The sequence below is a fragment of the Lathyrus oleraceus genome, chromosome 7 (assembly GCF_024323335.1).
Source record: "Lathyrus oleraceus cultivar Zhongwan6 chromosome 7, CAAS_Psat_ZW6_1.0, whole genome shotgun sequence".
NCBI classification, from domain to species: Eukaryota; Viridiplantae; Streptophyta; class Magnoliopsida; order Fabales; family Fabaceae; genus Lathyrus; species Lathyrus oleraceus.
Window position 1 is genome coordinate 496,128,623 of NC_066585.1, and position 14,838 is coordinate 496,143,460.

Consider the following 14,838-nt stretch of genomic DNA (forward strand, 5'->3'; position numbering starts at 1 on the left):
ATAAATTGAATTATTGGATTATTATTATTATTATTATTTGGAATAATAATTAGTGGAAAATATATAAGTTGGAATAAGAGAAAAGGGTTTTCATTTTTGGTAAAGAGTTTTCACGTGAAACAGAGAAGCGGCTGAAAAGTGGAAAGTGGAGAAAGGGCAAAGAGGAAGAGCTAGAGAGCAAAGGTTGAAGAACGGAAAAGCTTGAAGCTTAGAGATTGCCGGATTATCTCAGGTAAGGGGGGTTTATCGTCGTTTAATGGGTATTATAGATTAACATGTCATGGGTAGTGATAAACCGTTGAAGTGACCCTAATTGGGATGTTGAATGCTGAAATATTGTGATGAATAAGTTGTATTAAAGCTGTAATTGAGTCCGTAATTGTGTGAGTCGTGTTCCCCCGAACGTATAGCTTTTTACGGAAATTGAATCGGAGGTCCGGAAGTCCTCCAACGGCGGAAAATGCGGAGAACTCTGCATTCTGCCTTGTGTTAGCGCAGGAACTGCTGTTTTGTCTGCGTTAACCGGTTAACCCAGGGCGTTAACCGGTTAATACTGTTATATTTTGTGGAAATGTGCTGTTTTTCCTGCGTTAACCGGTTAACCCAGGGCGTTAACCGGTTAACACTGTTGCGTTTTGCCAGAAAGTGTGTTTTGTCCTGCGTTAACCGGTTAACCCAGGGCGTTAACCGGTTAACACTGTTGGAAATTTGAAAAATTGATATTTTAATGTTGTGAGCCTAATTGGTGATTGGCCTATTATCGTTAATTGTGATGAGTAATTTTGTTGGATTTATGTTATGAAGTGTTGATACAAGTATGTTGCTGAGTTGTTCCGTGTATGGAAAAAGTTGTTGAAAATACTGAGTTGTAGGCTTGGTGAGCCAAAGTTGATTATAAGTTGATGTGTTGAAAACATTGTTGTATTGCTATTATTATTATGTTGTCGACAGTTTAAAGTCGTGTATGCCATGTACATTCATATGCATTAAGTCGGAGCTTTGCTCACACCACGTTGGCCTGGATTGGCAAATTTTAAGTTGAAAGTTGAAGGCTTATGCCTTGATGCCCAATAAAATGGCAATGATTTTAAGTTGGGAGTTTTACTCCGAATGGTACCACATGCATGATGAGTCGAGTCTCATTAGAGTTGCATTTTGTTGGTTGTTGTATGAATATTTAATTTAATTTGAGGAGTGGTGTTTGTGTTGATATTAAGTATGATGTTGAGTTGATGTGCCGTTACTGGATGTATGTTACGATTAGGGTGATGAAATGTGTGAATTTACTTAGCATTACATGATGATTTATAATGCTTATTATATCGATTGAGGAACTCACCCTTACAACTATTTTTCAGGTAACGAACAAATGAGTTGAGTGGAAGCTAATGCTTGGAGTCTAGTGTAGTCTACTTAGAGGGTCGTGCTCTGATAGATGTAACATCGGGACGGGATGTTTTAATTGTTTTATTGTTGGTTGTTGAACCTTTTTACCTGTAATATGTTATATGTTTTGAAAGGTTAGTTGATTTCTATCCGCTGCGAATTATGCAAGAAAATGTTATTTTGATTAAATAAAGAGCATGACAGTTATTATGGTGTGAAGTAGTTGTGTGACACCCTTGGTGCATAATTACTCTGATTGATATGTGTTATTTTAATTTAATATTTGGGGTATTTTAGAAGGGTGTTACACCTTACCCCTCATTCATTGGGTTTGCATTGGGAGAGATCACCAAGTACATTTGATTGTAACATACTTTGTTTTTATTTGTTTACTAACCAAAATCCAAAAATATGTCTATGTATAGCTTGGTTTCTTTTGTAGATAGTGTGTGCATCCACCAATGCCCCATCAAGCTCACAACTAATGTTTGAGACCCTCAGTGCAAGAAGATCAATCAAGATATGGTTCACAATGGTTCTAGACATCATATATGGATCCCCATGTTCTTTATTTATCATTTGGATCAAGAAATCATCAAGAGTTAGAAGCTAGTTTGCCTTGGAAACCCTAAGTCATCTGGGTATCTTGTGTGACTTCCTCAACAAATTTCTTCAACAATTGGTCAAATATATCAAGGGATACTTCATAATACATCATCTTATTCATATATTATCCTACATGAGTCCCAAAGATCAAGAGAACTTCAAGTTCGCAAGTTGGTTCAAAAAGGTTGACTAGAGAAAGACAACTAGTCAAAACTGGGGTTCCCTAGACCCTATCTCCTATAATTTTTGTCATAAGAAAATGATTCCAATAGAAAAGTTACTCCTTATGACATTCCAAACAACTTTAATGTTGCCATCAAGAGCTATTTTTGCTTGAAAAGTCATTTTTTATGGTGAAAGATTATAGGTCATTTTGTTTGTGCCCTAGTTAGAAGGTAAACTTCCAAGGACCATAACTTGCTAAATTTTTATGATATGAAGACCTCTATAACTTTTATTCTTTTAGAAATGTCAAATTCGACTTGAAAGTACATGTTCCAAGAGGAAACACTATAGGTCATTTTGGGTCATTACCATTGAACAAACAATTGTCCTCAACTTCTAAAATGCATAACTCCCTCATGCCAAATCCAAATGAGTTTAAATTTGTGACAAAATTTAATAATATTTAAATATATATAACATTTATGAAGTAACCATTTCCATTTTAAGCTCATAGAAAAAGTTATTTAAGATGGAAGAAGTGGTCATTTGACTTGGTACTTAGAAAAATTTCAATTATGTTTGATTTCTCAAACTTCCACCTCAAAATGCATTATGATCCAAGCTTCAAATGGAAAAGTGTTCAACATAAAAGTTGTTCCCCTTGATGTCACCTTTCCAAAAAGCCCAATATCACTTCATTTGTACAATATTTGAGGGACTTGCGCATGGTTTCTTTCATAGGTTTGTTTTGGTAAGATTTGAATCCAATTGTTCATTTCCTTTTGCATGCTTACATGTTATTGTTGCAGGGTCAATTATGCATGAATTGGAATGTGATAGCATCATTTATTGGGCCTAATTCATAGCCCATGCATCCATGCACCATTGTTTCTAATTTTGGAAAAATTTCAAAGGGTGCAAAACTGAATCCCATTGCCTATATAAACAAGTTCATTGCCTCAAGATCAATACACACACATTGCCCAAGCTTTTCCAAGAGATCCCAGAACCCTATACCATAGAATACCTTGAGAATTTATTCGAAATCGAGTTTGAATTTCACCTTCTGTTTTGAGGTTCAAACTCCAAGGTTTCATTGCCTTTTTCATCCCAATTGGTCACTGCAAGCAAGAAGAGGAAGAACCTAGTGAATTCAGATCAAGATCAAGCCAATTTAAAGCTACTCGAAGGTGAATTTTCTCAAACTTCTCTTCTTAGATTCTCCCTCATTTCTAAACTATTTTGCTTGATTATTGGTTGTTTGAAGTCCTACCAATGTAGGTAACAAGATTGAGTTGCTTTGAGGTCAAATTGAAGCAACTCAGTTCATGATCCTCAAAATTCAAACCCATGTATCTTTCAATATACTTGGAATTGGAAGAAATTAAGGCCAGATTCGAGCTCCTGAGCATTTTTCCTTTAAAATGATGTGCTTACTTTTTATTTTGGTGGTAGTTTATGGTGGATCAGTCCGGTGATGTCCATCGGAGAAGATGACCGGAGCTAGGGCTCCAGTGGTGTGTTGGTATTTCCCAGACCATCTGATAATGTATCCACGTTATAATCACTGCCCTCTCTTTTGAATACCATGCGTGTACACCCGTTGACTGAGGTGTTTTATTAAAGCGCGCGCTTGGCCATCAGATCTACCACCTCAATTAATGAGGGAGATCTGATGGCCCTTGTTTTTTTGTATTTTCTGATTTTTCATTTAATTGCCTTATTTTATTTAATTCATAGAGATTTCATTTTTAATCCAAAAAATATGGGACTTTCACCAAAAATATTTAAATATTTTGCTCTTCCATATTCTGAATTAAAATTTATTTTTGGATTAATTTTGATATTTTTCATGAATTAAATGTTTTTGTGCATATTTTTAATTGTTTAAAAATACTTTTGACTTTCCGAAAATTATGAATTTTTTTGTCTAAGGTCCTTTGACCTTGTTTGACCTAGGATAAATCCTTTGGCCATTTATTTGGTGTTTTGAAGGGATTTGAGGTTTTGTCCAAATTAAAATGCATTTTAATTCATTTTTAAATTGATTAAATGTTTAAAAATTATGTTGAGACATTTTTACGGTCTTATGATGTTTGACTTTCTGTTAGGGCCTTGGTCATGGTTGATTTGACTTTTATTTGATCAAAACCATTGGGTTTAGGGGATTGATGAAATATATATTTCATCTCCCAAAATGAATGGATGGTATTAATCAGATGAAATTCCTCTCATGATCAATTTGTGTTTCTATTTCCCCCTCCCTCTTCATCTTCATCCCTATTCTCCCCCATTCCCTCATTTGACCAATGAAATCTCTAATGTTTAAATGCTAATTGATTCATCAATGACCTTGTGTTAGATGAATCAATATGAGTCTGGCTGAGATAGGTCCCTTCTATTTTCTTTTAGTGTGTGATATGTTTTAGGATTTTGGTTCTTTGTACCAATTGTGATTGCTTAACATAGAGCTAAATTTGACCCTCAAAGCATATCATTCTAGTAAGTGAGATTTTAAGTCTCCCATTCTTCATGGCATTGTATGGAGACTTGATCTTTTTTCCTTACATGAGAGCTAGTGGCATACTTGTTGAATTATCCAACTTGGAGCCCTTCTCATGGAAGATGTCTTGGTTCAAGGATTCATACTTGTGAATGAATAGTTGAGTGTTATCCAAATAATGACTTAATCAATTAAAACTAAACACTAACATTTGACTAACCATTGACTAACTCTCTTTCATTATGCTTTTATTTTCAACTCATTTACTTTATACAATTTAAATATCAGTCGTTTATCATCCTTTGCCATTTACATTTCATATAACTTGTTTATGTTTCAGTCCTTTTCAATTTTCTCATTTGAGCCATATCTTGTGATTGTGTATATTTTTTATGTGTTTTGATTTGGTTTGTGGTATTAGGACCTTAAGACACCTAATAATAACAAAAACCCTAAAAACATTTGGTGGACTATTGGGACTTGATCTGAACTTTGGACTTAGAATTAGGTTACATTCCCTATGCTAAAGGACTTGGCCAATGACAACATTTAGAGACTGAGCTATCTTTGATAATAACTTTCATCTGATGCAAGACTTGGGAATCTCTTTGATTCATCTGCTACTTGGTCTTTGTGCTTATTGTTATTTTGTTATGGTTTATGTCTGATGTTTTATTCTGAGTTGATCAAGGAATATTTCATCTGATACATTGGAAGACAATGAAGACTGCTAGCTATTGGAATTCTTGCTTGGATATGGCTATCTTTATTTGATGCCTTGATCTTCATGATGTTTGGATATTGCTCATTGCTTGTTGCTTATTGTTTGATCAAAGTCCAAAGGAAAATGGGTTTCCCATTGGTCAGATCTTTTTAACTCTTAACTTTTAAATTTGTCCTTAGGGTAGTCTCTTCATCTCCTCCCATTTCTTTAATTTCAAAATCTCTCCCTCTTTTCAAAAACCTTTTTTGCTTGTGATTTCAAATTTAGACATGTTTTAATGATTAGAAACTTTCTCCTTATGCCAATGAATTTTTTTATAAATCTTTTCTTAATCAAATTTCTAAATAAACTTAACCATATTGACTCAAATTTCAAAAGACAAAAAAACTAACGACCTCATTCAAAACTTTGGCCTTTTATGCCCTTTTCTTAAACTTTTTTGTTAAAATCAATCCACTAACTTTCTTTGAAATTTTTACCACGAACTACGAGGTTTTGATCCCTCATTTTTATGTTGGTACGTAGGCACAAGACCGAAGATCTTGTAAAACACAAAAATATAATCAATGAATTCATTTCTCATCCCCACACTCTATATTTTCTCAAACATCTTTTTATACCAAAAACATATGCACACATAAAAGGGCTCCCTAGGTGTACCTAGGACACTTTGGTTGCTAACACCTTCCCTCTGTGTAACCAATCCCCTTATCTGTAATCTCTAGCATTTTATAAGTTTTGATTTGAAAACTTCTTATTCTTGGGTTTTGTTCGTTCTTTTCCCTTTTCCTTTGGAAACAATAAAAGCGCGGTGGCGACTCTAGTTTTATTGACGTCAAGTTTATCCATAGCTTGATGGTCATGAATTTACCGCTACACTCACCCAAAAACAGAGCAGGATGCCTACTCTAATACCAATTGAAATTCTGGCAAGCAGATCCCTGATGTCGTAGACGATGTCACGACCTCAGGGTCAGCAAATCATCACACCACAAACAACAACAGGATTTAAATAACAGTATGACAGGAAATAACACAATCAGTTGTTAACATAGTTCGGTGCAACTTCACCTACATCTGGGGGCTACCAAGCCAGAAAGGAAATCCAGTATCACAAAATTAGTTTGAAGTCCTGAACAACCTCAGGTTTTATAGACTTCTCACCTAATCTCTACTCGTGGAAGTTTCTATCTAGGACATTCCTAGATATGATAACCCTCTCACTTTCTTCAACCTTACACCAATTAACAACTAAGAAATATAATTCACTCTTGCTTAAAAGATTTTGAGGGATTGTCTGTTACAACTCAATGCACCATGTCCAATTCAAGTATCGAGGAGATACTCAAATGGCTCACACAAAGCACACACACGAAACCCTAATTTGAAAAATATATTCCATTGCTTCAATACATTCTTAGGTTTAGAACCTCTCTATAAATAGTAGTGGAAAGGCATGGGCTTCGGTCTTGGTTTGTAGCAGATCCAAGATCTCTGCACAATTTTCTGAAGATATGATCTCAATCAAATCAGATGTTTCCTAAAATGTATTGAAATCGTTACTTCGTAAATAAGCCAAGACACAATAGTCTTATGCTTTATGGAAAACACTCAACATAACACGTGAACTAAATCTTCAAAGAATCTTCAGATAAAAAATTAGAGAAGCAAAATCACACACGATACTTAAGCTAGGTCACACTGCAATGTTGAAATAACATGTCAGGACATCTTGTTCGACTCTATAAAAAATGCTTGTTTTTCCAAAATACAACCAATCATAATATATCAGACTTAACAATATTTTTCAAAAATCCCATTCTAAAATAAGCTCATAAGATGTAGAGTAAATAATTCCACTGAATGCAACATTGCTGAAAGTCGCTGTAAATATGGGTTTCCAATTAACCAAGCCGAAGACGACAGTGAGGAAGATTGTGAAGTACTGCTTGAGCTTACGAGACTCCTTGAGCATGAAGAAAATGAGATTTAGCCTTACAAAGAGCCAATGGAAGTGATCAATCTAGGGTTTGATGAAGTCAGAAGAGAGGTTAAGATTGGGGCATCCCTTACCGAGCATGTAACCAATAAGTTGGTTAAGCTACTTCATGAGTATGTTGATATCTTCGTCTAGCCTTGCCAAGATATGCATGGTTTGGATACCAATATTGTTGAACATCGCTTACCGCTTAAGCCCGAATATCCTCTAGTTAAGCAAAAGCTTCGCAGAACTAGACCCAATATGGCACTAAAGATCAAAGAAGAGGTTAAGAAGTAGTTTGGTATTGGTTTCCTAGCTATTGTTGAATATCCTCAGTGGGTTGCTAACATTTTTCCGATTTCGAAAAAGGATGGGAAGGTTCGAATGTGTGTGGACTACCGTGATTTTAATAAAGCGAGTCCAAAGGATGATTTTCCTTTGCCTCATATTGATGTTTTGGAAGACAACAATGCTCAACACTCTGACTTTTCTTTCATGGACGGTTTTTCAGGGTTTAATCAAATCAAGATGGATCCAGATGATATGGAGAAGACAATCTTCATTACACCGGGGGGAACATACTGGTACAAAGTCATTCCTTCCGGCTTGAAGAATGCAAATGCAACATATCAGCACACTATGATGACTCTCTTTCATAACATAATCCGCAGGAAGATTGAAGTGTATGTAGATGATATGATTTCTAAGTCCAAGACTGAAGACGATCACTTGGACCATTAGAGAAAACTATTTTCCAGACTCCAAAAATTCCAGCTAAGGCTGAATCCTGCTAAGTGCAACTTTAGGGTCTGTTCCGGTAAGTTGTTGATGTTCATCGTGAGTCAGAAGGGTATTGAGGTTGATCCTGACAAGATCAGAGCCATTCAAGACATGCCAGCTCTCAAAACATAAAAAAGAAGTCTGAGGCTTCCTTGGATAGTTTAATTAAATTTTGAGATTCATCTCTCATTTGACGGATACCTGTGAACCAATATTTAAATTGTTAAGAAAAAACCAAGCGGTTATGTGGAATGATGATTGTTAAGAGGAATTTGACAAGATAAAAAAGTATTTGCAAGAATCACCAATCTTGAAACCATCTGTTCCTGGTAGGGCCATTAATCATGTATCTCACTGTGCTAGATGAATCGATGGGTTACGTATTGGGCCAACATGACGACACAGACCAAAAAGAGCAGCAGTCTATTACTTAAGCAAGAAGATCACCGAATGTGAGACCAGATACTCATTGTTGGATAAGACTTGTTGTGTTTTATCTTGGGAAGCTCGACGCATAAGACAATATATGATTTGCCACACAACTTTGTTGATATCCAAAATGGATCCAATAAAGTACATTTTTGAGAAACCCATTGTCAGTGGAAGAATTGTCCAATGGGAAATGTTGTTAACTGAGTATGACATCCAGTACGCTATCAAGGGGAGCGTCTTGTCTAAATACCTTGCCCATCATCCTATCGAAGGTTATCAACCACTCAAGTTTGACTTTTTCGATGAGGACATCATGTTCATCAAAGATTGCATTATTCCAGGCCCTGACGAAGGACCTGAACCAGGAGTGTAATTGAGGCTCGTGTTTGACAGTGCCTCTGATGCAAAAGGCCATGGAATAGGAGGAGTTATCACATCTTCGACTAGTTTTCACATTCCATTCACCGCCAGACTATGCTTTGACTGCATCAACAACATGGCAAAATATGAAGCTTGTAGCTATGGTATTAAAGCAGCCATCGATTTGAGAATCACGATTCTAATTGTCATCGTTTCATCTTGGAGATTGGGAAACTCGGGATAAGAAGTTGATTCCATAGAGAGAACACATCGTAAAATTGATTCCCTATTTTGATGAAATCACTTTTCATTATATTCCGAGTGAAGAGAATCAGTTAGCCGATGCTCTAGCCACTCTTTCATCCATGTTTAAAGTCAAGTGGAAGAACGAAGCACCTGCTATCCGCATTGACCACTTGGATGAACCAACACAATGTCTAGCAATGGAGGCTGAATCTGACAATAAGCCTTGGTTTTATGACATTAAGAGATATCTGGAAAGATAAGAATATCCCGAGAAAGCATCCATCACAGATAAGAAGGCTTTGAGAACATTTTCTGCTAAGCTTTTCTTAAATGGGGATGTTTTGTACAAGAGGAATTATGATTCAGTGTTGCTCATATGCATGGATAAACACGAAACAAGCACAGTCATAGGTCCATACATGAGGTATGTGAAGGTGTACATGCTAAAGGGTCTGCTATGGTTAAGAAGATCCTTCGGGATGGATATTATTGGACAATAATGGAGGTCGATTATTACAACTTCGTTAAGAGGTGCACCAGTGCCAAATTTCCGATGATAATATCCATGTTCCTTCAACTCCATTGAACATATTGACTTCTCCTTAGCCTTTATATATGTGGGGTATTGACATGATTGTATGATCGAGCCGAAAGCTTCTAACTGTCATTGTTTCATCCTGGTTGCCATTGATTACTTCAGAAAGTGGGTTGAACCTGCTTCCTATACGAACGTCACAAGACAAGTGGTTATATGATTCATCAAGAAAGAAATAATTTGTCGCTAAGGTGTTCTTAGCAAGATTATTACTGACAATGCTAGTAACCTCAACAACAAGATGTTGAGTAAGTTGTGCCAAGAGTTTAAGACCGAGCATCATAACTCTTCACCATACCGACACAAGATGAATGGCATCGTCGAAGTAGATAACAAGAACATTAAGAAGATTATCCAGAAGATGGTCAAGATGTATAAGGATTGGCATGTGATGCTTACCTTTACTTTACATGGCTACAGAACTTTAGTGCATACTTCTACTGGAGCAACTCCTTATTCGCTAGTATATGGAATGAAGGTTGTTATGTCTATTGAAGTTGAAATCCCCTCCCTGAGAGTCATCATGGAAGGAGGCCTCGATGAAGATAAATGGGTGCAGTCCATATATGATCATATGAATCTCATTGAAGAGAAGCGCTTAACAGACGTCTTCCATGGCCAGTTGTACCAACGACGCCTCAAGAGAGATTTTAGTGAGAAGGTTCTTCCTCGCTCATTCCAAGCCGGTGAGCTTGTGCTCAAAAGACTTTCTCCTATACACTCGGATCCTCGGGGTAAGTGGACTCCCAACTATGAAGAACCTTTTGTTGTAAAAAAGGCCTTCTCAGGAGGGGCTTTCATTCTCACCATAATGGATGGGGATAACTTGCCGATGTTGGTGAACTCAAATATAGTGAAAAATATTATGCCTAGAAAAAATGAATACAAAACCCGCTAGACTGACATCCTTTAGAACCAATCTAGGCAAAAATGGTTATCCCAATGGATCCAAAAAAAGAAATGTCCATGCAAAATTTAGGGATTAAACAAAAGTATACAAGCCCGCTAATTTGAAAACCCGAAAGGGTGACTTAGGCAAAAATGGCATCTCGATGGATAAAAGAATAAAAAACTCCATGCAAAAGGTAGGGATAAAGGAATTTGACTATACCTTGATGTTATCTTTTGAGCATATTCTCACCCTTCACTTGACTTTAGACAACATCAAATCAGTCTAATCACTGTCAACAGAAGCAAAGTGTTAGAGCCCAGTGCTACAGCAAATGACAATCAATGTTGTAATTAGTGGAAAGTCAAACAAATTTCCCATTGCCATTTAATTTGTTTTTCAATTTTTTCAATCTCCTCTTTAAGTATTTTTGCATCCTTGCACACACCCTACATGTACGAAATTTTCCACAATCAATAAAATCCAATCGTTATTCAGTAACTTCTCATCTTTTTTTATTTTCCCGCATTTTGTTTGAAAAATAACTGTCAATCTTGATTGCATAATGCCATAAAAATTTAAGAATAATAAAAAGCTAAATCAAAAAGAAAGTCTATGCATTGCTTGATTGCTGAAAACTCCCTAGTGGATTATCAGTAATCTACAGTAAACATTTGTCGTATGATTACATCTCAACAACTGCTCGGTCAGGTCATGGTTCATTCTTCCCCAGCGGAGCCAGATGGTAGTCCTTAGCAAGTAGGATTTCCCCATTAGCGGTGGTAACATGAAAGCTTTTCATTGCAAGTCCTCTGGTGTGGATACCGACGAGTCAAAGTCTATCTCTCACTAGAAATCCTTACCTCATTACCCATTATCATATTGCATATGTGTCATACCCCGATTTTGGTCCTGAATTTTTTCCATTTTTTTTCATTTTTTATTTTGGCACTTGGCCTAAAGTTCATTTGCATACATTCATGACCAAAGGCAATCGTCCATTCCCAAATCCATATTTTTTTATAAACATTGGTTATTATCTAATCTTTTTGATCATGGTGCTTTTTGATTACAAAATGGATTTTAGTTATTTGACTTTTTTCAATTTTCAATTTGATTTTAATTTCAAATTAAATCTAATTCCAAATTTCAAGTTAATCTTAATTGTTTTTTTTACTAATGATTCAAACTCTAATTGATTTTAATTTTCAAATAAATGTTAGAATTGATATCAAAGTAATTTTAACAAATTATAGACTAATTTGATTTTAATTGGTTTTATTGGTTTTTTTGATTTTAAATTGACATTTAGATTAGTCTTGGATTATTTCTAAAATCCATATCCATTTTTATAACCAAATATCCATTTCCATAAACCAAGTTACAACCATTCTTATTCTTTACAATCACTTCAATCAAGTTCAAACTACAACCATAACCATACAATTCATTCTTCTTCTTCCATTCAACCTTCCACCAGTTAAATAACGAAGAGTACAAAAATGGAGCATTTGTTAAGTCTTGTAATATGCACACTGTTGTTAGTAAAATCAACTGAAGGGGTTGTTGTGCCAATCACTTATGTTCAAAGTGCAGTACCAAAAGGAGCTGTTTGGTTGGATGGGAGTCCACCGGCTTACCACTTTGATAAGGGATTTGATGCCGGAATTGATAACTGGATTGTTCGCTTCATGGGAGGAGGATGGTGTAACAATGCCTCTCATTTCCTTGACCGTAGAGACACCCCATTAGGATCGTCCAAGAAAATGGATACAACACTTTCCTTTTCGGTTTCTTTTAGTAATGAAAAAAGTTTAATCCAGATTTCTACAATTGGAACAGAATCAAGGTTAGGTATTGTGACAGTTCATCATTTACCGGTGATGTTGAAGTTGTTGATCCAGCAACCAATTTGCACTACAGAGGAGGAAGAATATTTGTTGTTGTCATTGAGGATTTACTAGCAAAAGGAATGAAAAATGCTAAAAATGCAATTCTATCTGGATGTTCTGCTGGAGGATTGACCTCTATTTTACAATGTGATCGCTTTAGAACTTTACTTCCTGCAGCAGCTAAAGTTAAATGCGTCTCAGATGTTGGTTATTTTATCAATGTAAAAGCGGTCTCTGGAGCACAACACATTGAACAATTCTACAGCCAAGTCGTTCAAACACATGCATCGACAAAGAATTTGCCTTGATCTTGCACATCAAGACTTTCGCCTGGGCTGTGTTTTTTCCCGCAAAATGTGGTCGCACAAATCAGTACACCAATCTTCTTTGTAAATGCAGCCTATGACTCATGGCAGATTAAGAATATTTTGGCACCCGGTGTTGCTGATCCACATGGCACTTGGCGTAGCTGCAAGCTCGATATAAAAGATTGCTACATCATGAAATAGCAGAAAATTCAAAATATCATAACAATCCATCAAATTTCAACATAATTTAAAGTCGTATCCCCATTTTTCGAGGTGCGACAGATGGCGACTTTGCTGGGGAATCAACATCCCTAAGTGAGTCAAGCCTAGTTAGGGCGCTTGTGTGCCTTTGTTTGTTTACCTATGTGGCTTTTCTTTATTGTTTTTACTATCTATATTGTCATATTGATATGAATCTGTTGTATTGGTTCGATTATTGTTTGGTACTTGGATACTCTGATTGCAAACCTTGTGGGAAAGACTTTTTACCCGAGTCTCGAGTAAAAACATAAGATAGGATGAGGTTGAGTAGTGCGGGTCCGCGAGATGTATTTCTCGTTGGGTCGGTACGAGAACCTTACTTAGAGTAGATTCTTCAGAGGATGTTGTCGCTCGGCAAGTAAGTTGTCGTAAGCTTCGATATTTTCTTTAGGATCCATGACTCTGAGAACCATTTGTAGAACCTTAGTTCTTTGTCCAACTAGGAAAGATGGTTGCGTAGTGTGGGTCTGCGAGATGTATTTCTCGTTGGATCGATGCGAGAACCTCACTTAGAGTAGATTCTTTAGATGGAGTTGATGCCCAGCAAGTAAGTTACCGCATGTAGCAAACAGTCTAATGGATCCATGACTCTAGGAACCTTTATAACCCTAGATCATACCCGGTGAGAACCTATTCTTGGAGAGCAATCTGATTCATCAGTACCTCAGACTTTTGAACCCGTGTATAGAAAAAAAAACAAATATGCGTGGCTTGCATTGCATTCATTCAAATTTCATTGCATCTGCATCTCATCATAACGCATGTCATTTTCCAAACAAAATACAAAAAAACTCATCCACCCTTTGTCCATGATCAGCAAAGTGATTCCCAACACGCGAAGAACAAAGAACCATGTCTCAGGAGATGATGGACGAGCTAAGGAAAAGCCAAGAAGCATTGAAGGAGGAACTTAATCTTTTAAAGAGCCAAATAAGATGGGTCTTGGAAACCCTGCAAGTCTTGTTGAGAAAAGAGGGCCATCCTATACTCATTGCCACATCAGAGGGAGCTACTACCCCACATCCATCTAGCGTTACCCCAAGTAAAGGGAAATTCTATATGGCAACTCCTCGTCTACCAGCATATGGCCCTCCCTCAAGACGTCATCATCAACATCCTCTGGCTATTCCTCCTCAAAATCACCGAAGTCAGGTTCAGAGCAAAAATCAGAATCAGAACAAGAGGAACAAAAGTCACAATGACCCAATTCCGGTGCCATATAACAAGCTCTACCCACAGCTGATCCAAAATGCTTTGGTGACCCCTCGAGCTCTCACACCTGTGTCACCATACCTGCCATGGTACAATCCAAATGTAACATGTGAATTCCATAAAGGGGCGGTGGGACATGACCTAGATTCTTGCTTAGCGCTGAAAGCCTTGGTACGAGAACTGATTAACAAAAAGAGTTTAATCTTTGAAGAAGATCACCCGAAGATCCAGTGTCAATACCATACTGGAACAATGGGGCACTCCATCGAGGAATGCAAGAGTTTTAAGCTCAAGCTGCAAAGATTGATTAACATAAGGTCACCAACACTCAAGGAGGAAGGCTCAAGTACATATACCTTGATCTCTGGGCCAGGTAATGAGAAAGGGAAAGGACCCTTGAAACCCCTCAAGGTTTTGTTCCACAAGGAAAATGTCAGGGATGTGGCTAATGAGCTATCATTGTTTCCTGGTAAGAGCATTGAGATACCGTCTTGGATT

The 14,838-nt window shown here is 36.8% G+C and overlaps 1 pseudogene; it reads left to right on the plus strand.

The window, feature by feature from the left end:
* Positions 1-12,154: 12,154 nt before the first annotated feature.
* Positions 12,155-13,048, plus strand: LOC127106640 (pectin acetylesterase 8-like; annotated as a pseudogene).
* Positions 13,049-14,838: the final 1,790 nt, after the last annotated feature.